The sequence below is a fragment of the Trachypithecus francoisi genome, unplaced genomic scaffold (genome assembly GCF_009764315.1).
Source record: "Trachypithecus francoisi isolate TF-2019V2 unplaced genomic scaffold, Tfra_2.0 Lachesis_group13, whole genome shotgun sequence".
NCBI classification, from domain to species: domain Eukaryota; kingdom Metazoa; phylum Chordata; class Mammalia; order Primates; family Cercopithecidae; genus Trachypithecus; species Trachypithecus francoisi.
This window is the reverse complement of record NW_022681458.1, coordinates 54,957,729-54,972,791: the sequence shown is the minus strand read 5'-3', so window position 1 is coordinate 54,972,791 and position 15,063 is coordinate 54,957,729.

Genomic DNA, 15,063 nt, shown 5'->3' with positions numbered 1-15,063 from the left:
CAAGTGGTTGAGCGGTTTTGATTGAGTTTCTTAGTCCTGATTCTAGTTTGATTGCACTGTGGTCTGAGAGACAGTTTGTTATAGTTTCTGTTCTTTTATATTTGCTGGGAGTGCTTTACTTCCAACTATGTGGTCAATTTTGGAATAAGTGCAATGTGGTGCTGAGAAGAATGTATATTCCATTGATTTGGGGTGGAGAGTTCTGTAGATGTCTATTAGTTCTGCTTGGTTCAGAGCTGAGTTCAATTCCTGGATATCCTTGTTAACTTTCTGTCTCGTTGATCTGTCTAATGTTGACAGGGGGGGTGTTGAAGTCTCCCATTATTATTGTATGGGAGTCTAAGTCTCTTTGTAAGTTTCTAAGGATGTGCTTTATGAATCTAGGTGCTCCTGTATTGGGTGCCTTATATTTAGGATAGTTAACTCTTCCTGTTGAATTGATCCCTTTACCATTATGTAATGGCCTTCTTTGTCTCTTTTGATCTTTGATGGTTTAAAGTCTGTTTTATCAGAGACTAGGACTGCAAACCCTGCTTTTTTTTGTTCTCCATTTGCTTGGTAGATCTTCCTCCATCCCTTTATTTTGAGCCTATGTGTCTCTCTGCATGTGAGATGGGTCTCCTGAATACAGCAAACTGATGGGTCTTGACTCTTTATCCTATTTGCCAGTCTGTGTCTTTTAATTGGACCATTTAGTCCATTTACATTTAAGGTTAATATTGTTATGTGTGAACTTAATCCTGTCATTATGATATTAGCTGGTTATTTTGCTCGTTAGTTGATGCAGTTTCTTCCTAGCATTGATGATCTTCATATTTTGGCATGTTTTTGCAATGGCTGGTACCGATTGTTCTTTTCCATTTTTAGTGCTTCCTTCAGGGTCTCTTGTAAGGCAGGCCTGCTGGTGACAAAATCTCTAAGCATTTGCTTGTCTGTAAAGGATTTTATTTCTCCTTCACTTATGAAACTTAGTTTGGCTGGATATGAAATTCTGGGTTGAAAATTCTTTTCTTGAAGAATGTTTAATAATCTCTTCTGGCTTGTAGAGTTTCTGCCAAGAGATCTGCTCTTAGTCTGATGGGCTTTCCTTTGTGGGTAACCCGACCTTTCTCTCTGGGTGCTCTTAACATTTTTTCCTTCATTTCAACTTTGGTGAATCTGACAATTATGTGTCTTGGAGTTGCTCTTCTCAAGGAGTATCTTTGGTGTTCTCTGTATTTCCTGAATTTGAATGTTGGCCTTCCTTCCTAGGTTGGGGAAGTTCTCCTGGATGATATCCTGAAGAGTGTTTTCCAACTTGTTTCCATTTTCCCCCTTAATTTCAGGCACACCAATCAGACGTAGATTTGGTCTTTTCACATAATCCCATATTTCTTGGAGGCTTTGTTCACTGCTTTTTCCTCTTTTTTCTCTAGACTTCTCTTCTCACTTCATTTCATTCATTTGATCTTCAATCACTGATACTCTTTCTTCCAGTTGATCGAGTCGGTTACTGAAGCTTGTGCATTTGTCACGTATTTCTCGTGTCATAGTTTTCATGTCTATCAGTTTGTGTATGGCCTTTTCTGCATTGTTTATTCTAGTGATCCATTCTTCCATTCTTTTTTCAAGATTTTTAGCTTCTTTGTGCTGGATACGTAGTTCCTCCTTTAGCTCCAAGAAGTTTGATCGACCGAAGCCGCCTTCTCTCAACTCGTCAAAGTCATTCTCCATCCAGCTTTGATCCGTTGCTGGCGATGAGCTGCATTCCTTTGGAGGGGGAGATGTGCTCTGATTTTTTGAATATCCAGCTTTTCTGCCCTGCTTTGTCCCCATCTTTGTGGTTTTATCTGCCTTTGGTCTTTGATGATGGTGATGTACTGATGGGGTTTTGGTGTGGGTGTCCTTTCTGTTTGTTAGTTTTCCTTCCAACAGTCAGGACCTTCAGCTGCAGGTCTGTTGGACTTTGCTTGAGGTCCACTCCAGACCCTGTTTGCCTAGGTATCAGCAGCGAAGGCTGCAGAAGATAGAATATTGCTGAACAGTGAGTGTTGCTGTCTGATTCTTGCTCTGGAAACTTTGTCTCAGAGGTGTGCCCAACCATGTGAGGTGTGAGGTGTTGGTCTGCACCTAGTGGGGGATATCTCCCAGTTAGGTTACTCAAGGGTCAGGGACCCACTTGAGCCTGCAGTCTGTCCGTTCTCATATCTCAACCTCCATGCTGGGAGAACCACTGCTCTCTTCAAAGCTGTCAGACAGGGTCATTTACAGCTGCAGAGGTTTCTGCTGTTTTTTGTTTAGCTATGCCCTGTCCCCAGAGGTGGATTCTACAGAGGCAGGCAGGTTCCTTGAGCTGTGGTGGGTTCCACCCTATTGGACCTTCCAGGCTGCTTTGTTTACCTACTTAAGCCTCAGCAATGGCAGGTGCCCCTCCCCTAGTCTCGCTGCTGCCTTGCAGTTAGATCTCAGACTGCTGTGCTAGAAATGAGGGAGGCTCCATGGGCATGGGACCCTCTGGGCCAGGTGTGGGATATAATCTCCTCTTGTGCCATTTGCTAAAACCCTTGGTAAAGCATAGTATTAGGGTAGGAGTTACCTGATTTTCCAGGTGTTGTGTGTCTCAGTTTCCCTTGGCTAGGAAAAGGGATTCCCTTCCCCCTTGCACTTCCTAGGTGAGGCGATGCCTTGCCCTGCTTCAGCTCTCGCTGGTCGGGCTGCAGCAACTGACCAGCACCAATTGTCTGGCTCTCTCCAGTGAGATGAACCCAGTACCTCAGTTGAAAATGCAGAAATCCCCCGTTTTCTGTGTCACTCGCGCTGAGAGCTGGAGGCTGGAGCTGTTCCTATTTGGCCATCTTGCTCCGGGAACCAGGAATATATTGAAGAGACATCTGCACCCTCAGATTTATTGCAGCACTACTTACATTAGCCAAAATATGAAATAAGCCTAGGTGCTCAATAACAGATGAATGGAAGAAGAATATGTGGTTTATGTACACAATGGAATAGTCTGTAGCCATGAAAAAGAATGAAATTGTGTCATTTATGGCAACGTGGATTGAACTGGAGGATATTAAGTGAAATACACCAGGAACAGAAAGTTAAACACTGCATGTTCTCATGCACATATGGAAGCTAAAACGTTGTTCTCATAGAAGTAAAAATAGAACAAAGGATCCTAGAGGCTGGGAAGCATGGGGCGAAGGTGGGAATAGGGAGAGAATTGTTAAAAGACACAAAATTACAGCTGGATAGAAGGAATAAGTTCTAGTATTCTATAGCACTGTAAGATGACTATAGTTAAAAACATATATATAATATATATAGTTAACATAACATATATATATAACATATATAGTTTCAAATAGCTAGAAGGATACTGAATGTGCTCAACACAAAGACATAACAAATGTTTGAGATAAATATGTTAATTATCCTAACCTAATTACTATACACTATATGTCTCTAAACATCACTATGTACCCCATAAATATGTATATTATGTGCCAATTAAAAATGTGAAAAATTAAAAAGGTTAAGAAGCTTCAGTTAATAAAAGAAATAAATTCCTGAGATGAATTGACTAGCGTAGTGACTATAATATTGTATACTTTAAAATTGCTAAGAGAGTAACTTTAAATATTCCCACCACAAAAAAACTGATAAATATATATGATGATATGTTAATTTGATTCAAATATTATGCAATGTGGTACATACATCAAGCACTTTTTATACAATATATACAATTTTTGTCAATTAAAAGAAGAAAAAGGCTGGACATGGTGGCTCACATCTGTAATCCCAGCACTTTGGGAGACCAAGGCAGGTGGATCACGAGGTCAGGAGATCGAGACCATCCTGGCTAACACAGTGAAACCCCATCTCTACTGAAATTGAAAAAAAAAAAGAAAAAATTAGCCAGGCATGGTGTCAGGCACCTGTTAGTCCCAGTTACTCAGGAGGCCAAGACAGGAGAATGGTGTGAACCTGGGAGACAGAGCTTGCAGTAAGCCGAGATTGTGCCATTGCACTCCAGCCTGGGTGACAGAGCAAACTCCATCTCAAAAAAAAAAAAAAAAAAAGAAAGAAGAAGAAGAAGAAGAAGAAGAAGAAGAAGAAGAAGAAGAAGAAGAAGAAGAAGAAGAAGAAGAAGAAGAAGAAGAAGAAGAAAATAATTAAGGTGATAAAATGAATGTGCTTAGATCACTCTGAAAGTAGTGTCAAGAATGCATGGGAGGGAAGGGAAGATCCAGATTTTGTCCAGTGGAGAACCAACTTATACAATTTTAGGAGTTCTTTTTAAAAAAGCAACATTCCACAAGTAGATATAAAACACAGGATGACAGAAGATGCCCAACTAGAAGCAGCTGCAGTCTGCAGCTCTCATGAAGAAAAATGAAAACAGTGAGTGAATTCTGTACTTTCAGCTGAAATTTCCAGGTCCTCACATTGGGACTGACTAGGCAGATGGCTCAACCCACGGAGACTGGCAAGAAGCAAGGTGGAGTGATGGCCCACCTGGGAGCAGCAAGGAGCTGAAGGATCCTCCATTGCCAGCCAAGAAAAGTGGTGAGTAATTATGTGGCCCCGCCTGGGAAACCACGCTTATCCCATGGATCTTTTCAATACATGGATCAGGAGATTCCTTTGTGAACCCACACCACCAGGGCCTTGGGTGCGATGCACAGAGCTGTATAGAGTCTTGGCAGAACAACCTCTTAAGCTCACACAGAAACTCAGGAGTTTTACACACTCTGACACCAAGAATCCTGGCAAGGTGGGAGATCTACTCATATACTTCCCGAGGAAGAGGGCTTAATCCAGAAGCCAAGCAGCAATGTTCTGTGGGCCCCATTTCCATGGTACCTCATCAGTTAAGACCCACTGGCCTGGAATTCCAGAGAGCCACTGCAACAGGATGGAAACTGCCTGAGATGGATGAGTTCTCAAGGGGAAGGATGGCCACCATTTCTAAGGTTAGGTCAACTCAGTCATTCTAGCTTGCTGGGTCTGGGGAGTCCAGGCAGTCTGGATGAGAAGGAATCCCCCATAGTGCAGCACAGCTGCTGTGCCAGATTGTGGCCAGATTGCTTTTTTTAAGTGGGACCCCACTTGATTTCTCTTCACTGGCCAGGGCCTCCCTGTGGAAATTTTAGCAACTCCAGTTAGGGTTATATAGACAGAACTCTGATCTCTCCCTTGGATGAAGACTGCAGGGGGAGGGCCATCTGACATCTCTATGGTTTAGTCAACTCGGCCTTTCCAGTTTGCTGGCTCTGAAGATTCAGGTGGTACAGATGAGGAAGGGTTCTCCCAGTGCAGGACACCTGCTCTACCAAAAAGCAGCCAGACTGCTGCTTTAAGCAGGTCCTTGATCCCATCCTTCCTGACTGGGTGAGAATTCCTAACAGAGGTCTCCAGACAACTCCTACAGGAGCATCTGGGCCAGCAACAGGTCAATACTCCACCTAGGATGGAGCTCCCAGAGAAAGGAGCAGATTGCCATCTTTGCTGTTTTGCAGCCTTCTCTGGTGATACCTCCAAGTAAGGGAAAAATCAAGGCAAGTAGGGTTTGGAGTCACCACCCAGCAAATCACAGCAGCCCTACAGAAATGGGGCCTGACTGTTAAACAGAAAGCAACAACAATAGTAACATCAACAAAAAATGAAAGACCCTGCAAAACCCTCAAAGTTTAGAAACCTCAAAAATAGAAGGTAAATAAGCCCACAAATATGAAAAAGAATCAATGCAAAAAAAAGCTGAAAACTCAAAAAGCCAGAGTGCTGCTTTTCCTCCAAATGACCACAACACTTCTCCAGCAAGGGCACAGAACTGGGCTGAGGTTGAGATGGCTGAATTGACAGAAGTAGGCTTCAGAAGGTGGGTAATAATGAACTTCACTGAGCTAAAGGAGCATGTTCTAACCCAATGAAAAGAAGCTAAGAATCATGATAAAACATTACAGGAGCTGATAACCAGAATAGCCAGTTTAAAGAAGAATATAAATAACCTGATAGAGCTGTAAAACACAATACGAGAACTTCACAAAACAATCACAAGTAACAATAGCAAAGCAGACTAACAGGAGGGAAGAATCTCAGAGCTTGAAGACTATCTTTCTGAAATAAGACCAACAAAAATAGAGAAAAAAGAATGAAAAGAAATGAACAAAGTCTCTGAGAAATATGAAGCTATGTATAAAGTCTGAACCTACAACTGACTGGGGTACCTAAAATAGACAGGGAGAATGGAACCAAGTTGGAAAACATACTTCAGGATATCATCAAGAAGAATTTCCCCAACCTAGCAAGACAGGCCAACATTCAAATTCAGGAAATCCAGAGAACCTCAGTAAGATACTCCATAAGAAATTCAACCCCAAGACACATAATCATCAGATTCTCTTAAGTTTGAAATGAAAGAAAAAATGTTAAGGGCAGCTGGAGAGAAAGACCAGGTTACCCACAAAGGGAAACCCATAAGACTAACAGTGGATCTCTCAGTGGAAATCCTACAAGCTAGAAGAGACTGAGGGTCAATATTCAAGATCTTTAAAGAAAATAATTTCCCACTCAGAATTTCATATCAGCCAAACTAAGCTTCATAAGTGAAGGAGAAAGAAGAACTTTTTCAGACAAGCAAATGCTGAGAGAATTCATCACTACCAGGCCTGCTTTGCAAGAGGTCCTGAAGGAAGCACTAAATATGAAAAAAACCTAACGAGGCACTACAAAAGCACACTGAAGTACACAGACCAGTGCCACCACGAAGCAAGCATATAAACAAGTCTGCAAAATAACCAGTTAGTATCATGAAGACAGGATCAAATCCACACATATCAATACTAACCTTAAATGTAAATGGGTTAAATGCTCCAATTAAAAGACAAAGAATGGCAAGCTGGATCGTGTATAGACTCATCAGTATGCTGTCTTCAAGAGACCCATCTCATGTGCAAAGACACACAGGCTCAAAATTAAGGGATGCAGGAAAATTTACCAAGCAAATGGAAAACAAAAAGAAGAGGGGTCACAACCCTAGTTTCTGACAAAACAGACTTGAAACCAACAAAGATCAAAAAAGACAAAGAAAAGCATACATGATAATAAAGGGTTTAATTCAACAAGGAGACCTAACTATACTAAATATATATGCACCCAATACAGAAGCACCCAGATTTATAAAGCAAGTTCTTAGAGAACTGCAAAGAGACTTAGACTCCCACACAATAATAGTGGGAGACTTTAACAACCCACTGACAATATTAGATCACTGAGACAGAAAATTAACAAAGATATTCGGACCTGAACTCAACTCTGGGTGCAGTGGATCTGATAGATATCTACAGAACTCCCCACACCGAAGCAACAGAATATACATTTTTATCACCATATGGCACTTACTCTAAATTGATCACATAATTGGAAGTAAAACATACCTCAACAAATTCAAAGGAAATGAAATCATAATAGTCTCTCAGACAGCAATGCAATCAAACTAGAACTCAAGACTATGAAATTCACTGAAAACCACACAACTACATGGAAATTGAACAACCTTCTCCTGAATGACTTCTGGGTAAATAATGAAATTAAGGCAGAAATCAAGAAGTTCTTTGAAACTAATGAGAATAAAGGAACAATGAACCAGAATCTCTGGGATATGGCTAAAGTAGTGTTAAGAGGGAAATTTATAGCAGCAAATTCCCACATCAAAAAGCTGGAAAGATTTCAAATTAACAAGCTAATATCACAACTAAAAGAACTAGAGAACCAAGATCAAACAAACACCAAAGCTGGAAAGCAATACATAACCAAGATCAGAGCAAAAACTGAAGGAGATAGAAACACAAAAATGCTTCAAAAAATCAATGAATCCAGGAGCTGAGTTTTAAAAACATCAATTAATAGAATACTAGCTACATTAATAAAGAAAAGAGAGAAAAATCAAATAGACACAATCAGAAATGGTAAGGGGGATTATCACCACTGACCTCAGAGAAATACAAGCAATCATCAAAGAATACTAGAAACACCTCTATGCACATAAACTAAAAAATCTAGAAGAAATGGATAAATTCCTACACACATACAGCCTTCCACGACTGAACCAGGAAGAAACTGAACTCCTGAATAGACCAATAATGAGTTCTGAAATTAAGGCAGTAACAAATACCCTACCAACCAAAAAAAGCCCTGGAGCAGATGGATTTACAGCTGAATTCTACCACAGGTACAAAGAAGAGGTGGTACCATTTCTTTCTCTTTTTCTTTTTTAATTTTATTTTAAGTTCTGGGATACAAGGGCAGAATATGATAGTACCATTTTTGCTGAAATTATTCTAAACAATTGAAAAGGAGGGACTCCTTCCTAACTCATTTCATGAGGCCAGCATCATCCTAAGACCAAAACCTGGCACAGTTAAAAAGAAAAAAAAATTCAGGCCAATATTCCTGATGAACATTATGCAAAAATCCTTAATAATATACTGGCAAACGAAATCCAGCCGCACATCAAAAAATTTATCCACTACGATCAAGTTGGCTTCATCCCCAGGACGCAAGGTTGGTTCAACATATGCAAATCAATAAATGTGATTCATCACATAAGCAGAATTGGAGACAAAAGCCACATGATTATCTTAATAGATACTGAAAAGGCCTTCATGTTAAAAGCTCCCAATAACTAGGTATTGAAGGAACATACTTCAAAATAATAAAAGTCATATATGGCAAAACCATAGCCAATATTATACTAAAGGCAAAATCTGGAAGCCTTTCTCTTGAAAACCAGCACAAGACAAAGATGTCCTCTCTCACCACTCCTATTTAACATGGTATTGGAGTTTCTGGCCAGGGCAATCAGGGGAGAGAAAGAATTAAAGGGTATTTAAATAGGGAGAAAGGAATTCAAATTATCTTTGTTTGCAGATGGCATGGTTCTATTTCTAGAAAAAAATCCCATCATGTCAGCCCCAAAACTTCTTAAGCTGATAAGCAACTTCAGCAAAGTCTCAGGATAAAAAAATTAAATGTGCAACAATCTCTAGCATTCCTGTACACCAACAACAGGCAAGCAGAGAACCAAATCATGAATGACCTCCCATTTACAATTTCTATAAAAAGAATAAAATATCTAGGAATACAGCTAATAAGGGAAGTGAAGAACCTCTTCAAAGAGAACTACAAATCACCGCTCAAGGAAATCAGAGAGGACACAAATGAAAAAACATTCTATGCTCATGGATAGAAAGAATCAATATTGCAAAAATGGCCATATTGCCCAAAGTAATTTATGGATTCTATGCTATTCCTACTAAACTACCATTGAAATTCTTCACATAATTAGAAAAAACTATTTTAAAATTCATATGGAACAAAAAGAGCCCAAACAGCTAAGGCAATCCTAGCAAAAAGAACAAAACTGAAGGCATTACACCGCCTGACTTCAATCTGTACTACAAGGATACAGTTATCAAAACAGCATGGTACTGGTACAGAAACAGACACACAGATATTGGAACAGAATAGAAAACTCAGAAATAAGATCACACACCTACAACCACCTGATCTTCGATAAACCTGACGAAAAAACAAAAAAGCAATGGGAAAAGGATTGTCTGTTTAATAAATGGTGCTGGGAGAACTGGCTAGCCAAATGCAGCAAATTGAAACTGGACCCCCTCCTTACGCCTTATAAAAAATTAACTAAAGAGGAATTAAAGACTTAAATGTAAAACCCCAAACTATAAAAACCCTAGAAACAAATCTAGCAATACCATTCAGGAAATAGGCATGGGAAAAGATTTCATGATGAAAATGCCAAAAGCAATTGCGACAAAAATCAAAATTGACAAATGAGTTGTAGTTAAACTAAAGAGCTTCTGCACAGCAAAAGAAACTATCATTAGAGTGAACAAAAAAATCTACAGAATGGGAGAAAAATTTCTTTGTCCACTGACAAAGGTCTAATATACAAGTTTTACAAGAAATTTAAATTTATGAGAAAAAAACAACCCCATTAAAAAGTAGGCAAAGGAATAAACAGACCCTTCTCAAAAGAAGACATTTGTGTGGCCAAATATATGAAAAAAAGCTAAACATCACTGATCATTAGTAAAATGTGAGTCAAAACCCCAATGAGATACCATCACATGCCTGTCAGAATGGTGATTATTAAAAAGTCTAGAAACAATAGATGCTCGTGAGGTTGTGGAGAAAAATTGACACTTTTCACTGTTGGTGGGAATGTAAATTACTTCAACCATTAGGGAAGACAGTGTGGTGGTTCTTCAGAGATCTAGAGGCAGAAATACCATCTGACTTAGCAATTCCATTACTGGGTATATATGCAAAGGAATATAAATTATTCTATTATAGAAGGGGGAAGGCAAGATGGCCAAATAGGAACAGCTCCAGGCTACGGCTCCCAACGTGAGCGACACAGAAAACAGGTAATTTCTGCATTTCCAACTGAGATACCAGGTTCATCTCACTGGGGCGTGTCAGACAGTGGGTACAGGACAGTGGGGGCAGCCCACCAAGTGAGAGCCGAAGGAGGGAGAGGCATCACCTCCCCTGGGAAGTGCAAGGGGTAAGGGAATTCCCTTTCCTAGCTGAGGGAAACCATGACACATGGCACCTGGAAAATGGGGTCACTCTCACCCTAATACTGCACTTGTCCAAGGGTCTTAGCAAACAGCACACCAGGAGATTATATCCCACACTTGGCTTGGAGGGTCTGACGCCCATGGGGCCTCCCTCATTGCTAGCACAGCAGTCTGAGATCTAATTGCAAGGTGGCAGCGAGGCTGGGAGAGGGGTGTCCACCATTGCTGAGGCTTGAGTAGGTAAACAAAGCGGCTGGGAAGCTCGAACTGGGTGGAGCCCACCGCAGCTCAAGGAGGCCTGCCTGCCTCTGTAGACTCCACCTCTGGGGACAGGGCAGAGCCAAATAAAAGGCACCAGAAACCTCTGCAGATTTAAGTGTCCCTGTCTGACAGCTTTGAAGAGAGTAGTGGTTCTCCTAGCACAGAGTTTGAGATCTGAGAACAGACAGACTGCCTCCTCAAGTGGGTCCCTAACCCCCAAGCAGCCTAACCAGGAGGCACCCCCCAGTAGGGGCAGACTGACACCTCACACGGCCGGGTACCCCTCTGAGACGAAGCTTCCAGAGGAACGATCGGGCAGCAACATTTGTCGTTCAGCAATATTCACTCCCCTGCAGCCTCCATTGCTGATACCCAGGCAAACAGCATCTGGAGTGGAACTCGAGAAAACTCCAACAGACCAGCAGCTGAGGGTCCTGACTGGTAGAAGGAAAACTAACAAACAGAAAGGATATCCACACCAAAACCCCATCTGTACATTACCAAAGGTAGATAAAACCACAAAGGTGGGGAAAAAACAGAAGAGAAAAGCTGAAAATTCTAAAAATCAGAGCACCTCTCCCCCTCCAAAGGAATGCAGCTCCTTGCCAGCAATGGAACAAAGCTGGACGGAGAATGACTTTGATGAATTCAGAGAAGAAGGCTTCAGATGATCAAACTTCTCTGAGCTAAAGAAGGAATTTCAAACCCATTGCAAAGAAGTTAAAAATCTTGAAAAAAGATTAGACTAATAGCTAACTAGAATAACCAATGTAGAGAAGTCTTTAAATGACCTAATAGAGCTGAAAACCGTGGCATGAGAACTACATGACAAACACACAAGCCTCAGTAGCTGATTCAATCAACTGGAAGAAAGAGTATCAGTGATTGAAGATCAAATGAATGAAATGAAGTGAGAAGAGAAGTCTAGAGAAAAAAGAGGAAAAAGCAGTGAACAAAGCCTCCGAGAAATATGGGATTATGTGAAAAGACCAAATCTACGTCTGATTGGTGTGCCTGAAATTAAGGGGGAAAATGGAAACAAGTTGGAAAACACTCTTCAGGATATCATCCAGGAGAACTTCCCCAACCTAGGAAGGAAGGCCAACATTCAAATTCAGGAAATACAGAGAACACCAAAGATACTCCTTGAGAAGAGCAACTCCAAGACACATAATTGTCAGATTCACCAAAGTTGAAATGAAGGAAAAAATGTTAAGAGCACCCAGAGAGAAAGGTCGGGTTACCCACAAAGGAAAGCCCATCAGACTAAGAGCAGCTCTCTTGGCAGAAACTCTACAAGCCAGAAGAGATTATTAAACATTCTTCAAGAAAATTTTCAACCCAGAATTTCATATCCAGCCAAACTAAGTTTCATAAGTGAAGGAGAAATAAAATCCTTTACAGACAAGCAAATGCTTAGAGATTTTGTCACCAGCAGGCCTGCCCTACAAGAGCTCCTGAAGGAAGCACCAAACATGGAAAGGAACAACCAGTTCCAGCCACTGCAAAAACATACCAAAATATAAAGTCCATCGATACTAGGAAGAAACTGCATCAACTAATGAGCAAAATAACCAGCTAACATCATAATGACAGGATCAAATTCACACATAACAATATTAAACTTAAATGTAAATGGACTATATGGTCCAATCAAAAGACACAGACTGGCAAATAGGATAAAGAGTCAAGATCCATCAGTGTGCTGTATTCAGGAGACCCATCTCACATGCAGAGACACACATAGGCTCAAAATGAAGGGATGGAGGAAGATTTACCAAGCAAATGGAAAACAAAAAAAGGCATGGGTTACAATCCTAGTCTCTGATAAAACAGACTTTAAACCAACAAAGATCAAAAGAGACAAAGAAGGCCATTACATAATGGTAAAGGGATCAATTCAACAAAAGAGCTAACTATCCTAAATATACATGCACCCAATACAGGAGCACCTAGATTCATAAAGCACATCCTTAGAAACTTACAAAGATGCTTATATCCCACACAGTAATAACAGGAGATTTTAACACCCCCCTGTCAACATTAGACAGATCAATGAGACAGAAAGTTAACAAGGATATCCAGGAATTGAACTCAGCTCTGAACCAAGCGGAACTAATAGACATCTACAGAACTCTCCACCCCAAATCAATGGAATATACATTCTTCTCAGCACCACATTGCACTTATTCCAAAATTGACCACATAGTTGGAAGTAAAGCACTCCCAGCAAATATAAAAGAACAGAAACTATAACAAACTGTCTCTCAGACCACAGTGCAATCAAACTAGAATCAGGACTAAGAAACTCAATCAAAACTGCTCAACCACTTGGAACCTGAACAACCTGCTCCTGAATGACTACTGGGTACATAAGGAAATGAAGGCAGAAATAAAGATGTTCTTTGAAACCAATGAGAACAAAGATACAACATACCAGAATCTCTGGGACACATTCAAAGCGGTGTGTAGAGGGAAATTTATAGCACTAAATGCCCACAAGAGAAAGCAGGAAAGATCTAAAATTGACACCCTAGCATCACAATTAAAAGAACTAGAGAAGCAAGAGCAAACACATTCAAAAGCTAGCAGAAGGCAAGAAATAACTAAGATCAGAGCAGAACTGAAGGAGATAGAGACACAAAAAACCCTCCAAAAAATCAATGAATCCAGGAGCTTTTTTTAAAAAAAGATCTACAAAAGTGATAGACTGCTAGCAAGACTAATAAAGAAGAAAGGAGAGAAGAATCAAATAGACACAATAAAAAATGATAAAGGGGATATCATCACCGACCCCACAGAAATACAAACTACCATCAGAGAATACTATAAACACCTCTACGCAAATCAACTAGAAAATCTAGAAGAAATGGATAATTTCCTGGACACTTACACTCCCAAGACTAAACAAGGAAGAAGTTGAATCCCTGAATAGACCAATAGCAGGTTCTGAAATTGAGGCAATAATTAATAGCCTACCAACCAAAAAAAGTCCAGGACCAGACGGATTCACAGCCAAATTCTACCAGAGGTACAAGGAGGAGTTGGTACCATTCCTTCTGAAACTATTCCAATCAATAGAAAAAGAGGGAATCCTCCCTAACTCATTTTATGAGGCCAACATTATCCTGACACGAAAGCCTGGCAGAGACACAGCAAAAAAAAAAGAGAAGTTTAGACCAATATCCCTGATGAACATGGATGCAAAAATCCTCAATAAAATTCGGGCACAGCAGTCTGAAGTCAACCTGGGATGCTCGGACTTGGTGGGGGGAGGGGTGTCTGCCATTGCTGAGGCTTGAGTATGCAGTTTTACCCTCACGGTGTACACAAAGCCTCTGGGAAGTTTGAACTGGGTGGAGCCCACCACAGCTCAGCAAGGCCACTGTGGCCAGATTGCCTCTCTAGTTTCCTCCTCTCTGGGCAGGGCATCTCTGAAAAAAAGGCAGCAGCCCCAGTCAGGAGCTTATAGCTAAAACCCTCACCTCCCTGAGAAAGAGCACCTGGGGGAACAGGTGGCTATGGGCACAGCTTCAGCAGACTTAAATGTCCCTGCCTAACAGCTATGAAGAGAGCAGCAGATCTCTCAAGACAGTGTTTGAGCTCTGCTAAGGGTCAGACTACCTCAGGTGGGTCCCTGACCCCCATGTCTCCTAACTGGGAGATACCTCCCAGTAGGGGCTGGGAGACACCTCCCAGTAGGGGCTGACTGACACCTCATACAGGAGAGCTTTGGCTGACATCTGGCAGGCGGCCCTCTGGGATGAAGCTTCCAGAGGAAGAAACAGGCAACAATTTTTGCTGTTCTACAGCCTCTGCTGGTAATACTCAGGGAAACAGGGTCTGGTGTGGACCTCCAGCAAACCCCAGCAGATCTGCAGCAGAAGGGCCTGTTAGAAGGAAAATCAACAAACAGAAAGGAACAGCATCGACATCAATAAAAAGGACATCCACTCAGAGATCTTATCTGAAGTTCACCAACATCAAACACCCAAGGTAGATCCAAGAAAAATCCACAAAATGGGGAGAAAACCATGGAATACTATGCAGCCATAAAAAAAGATGAGTTCATCTCCTTTTCAGGGATGTGGATGGGGCTGGAAACCATCATTCTCAGCAAACTAACACAAGAACAGAAAACCAAACACCGCATGTTCTCACTCATGGGTGGGAATTGGACAGTGAGAACACGTGGACACAGGGAGGCAAA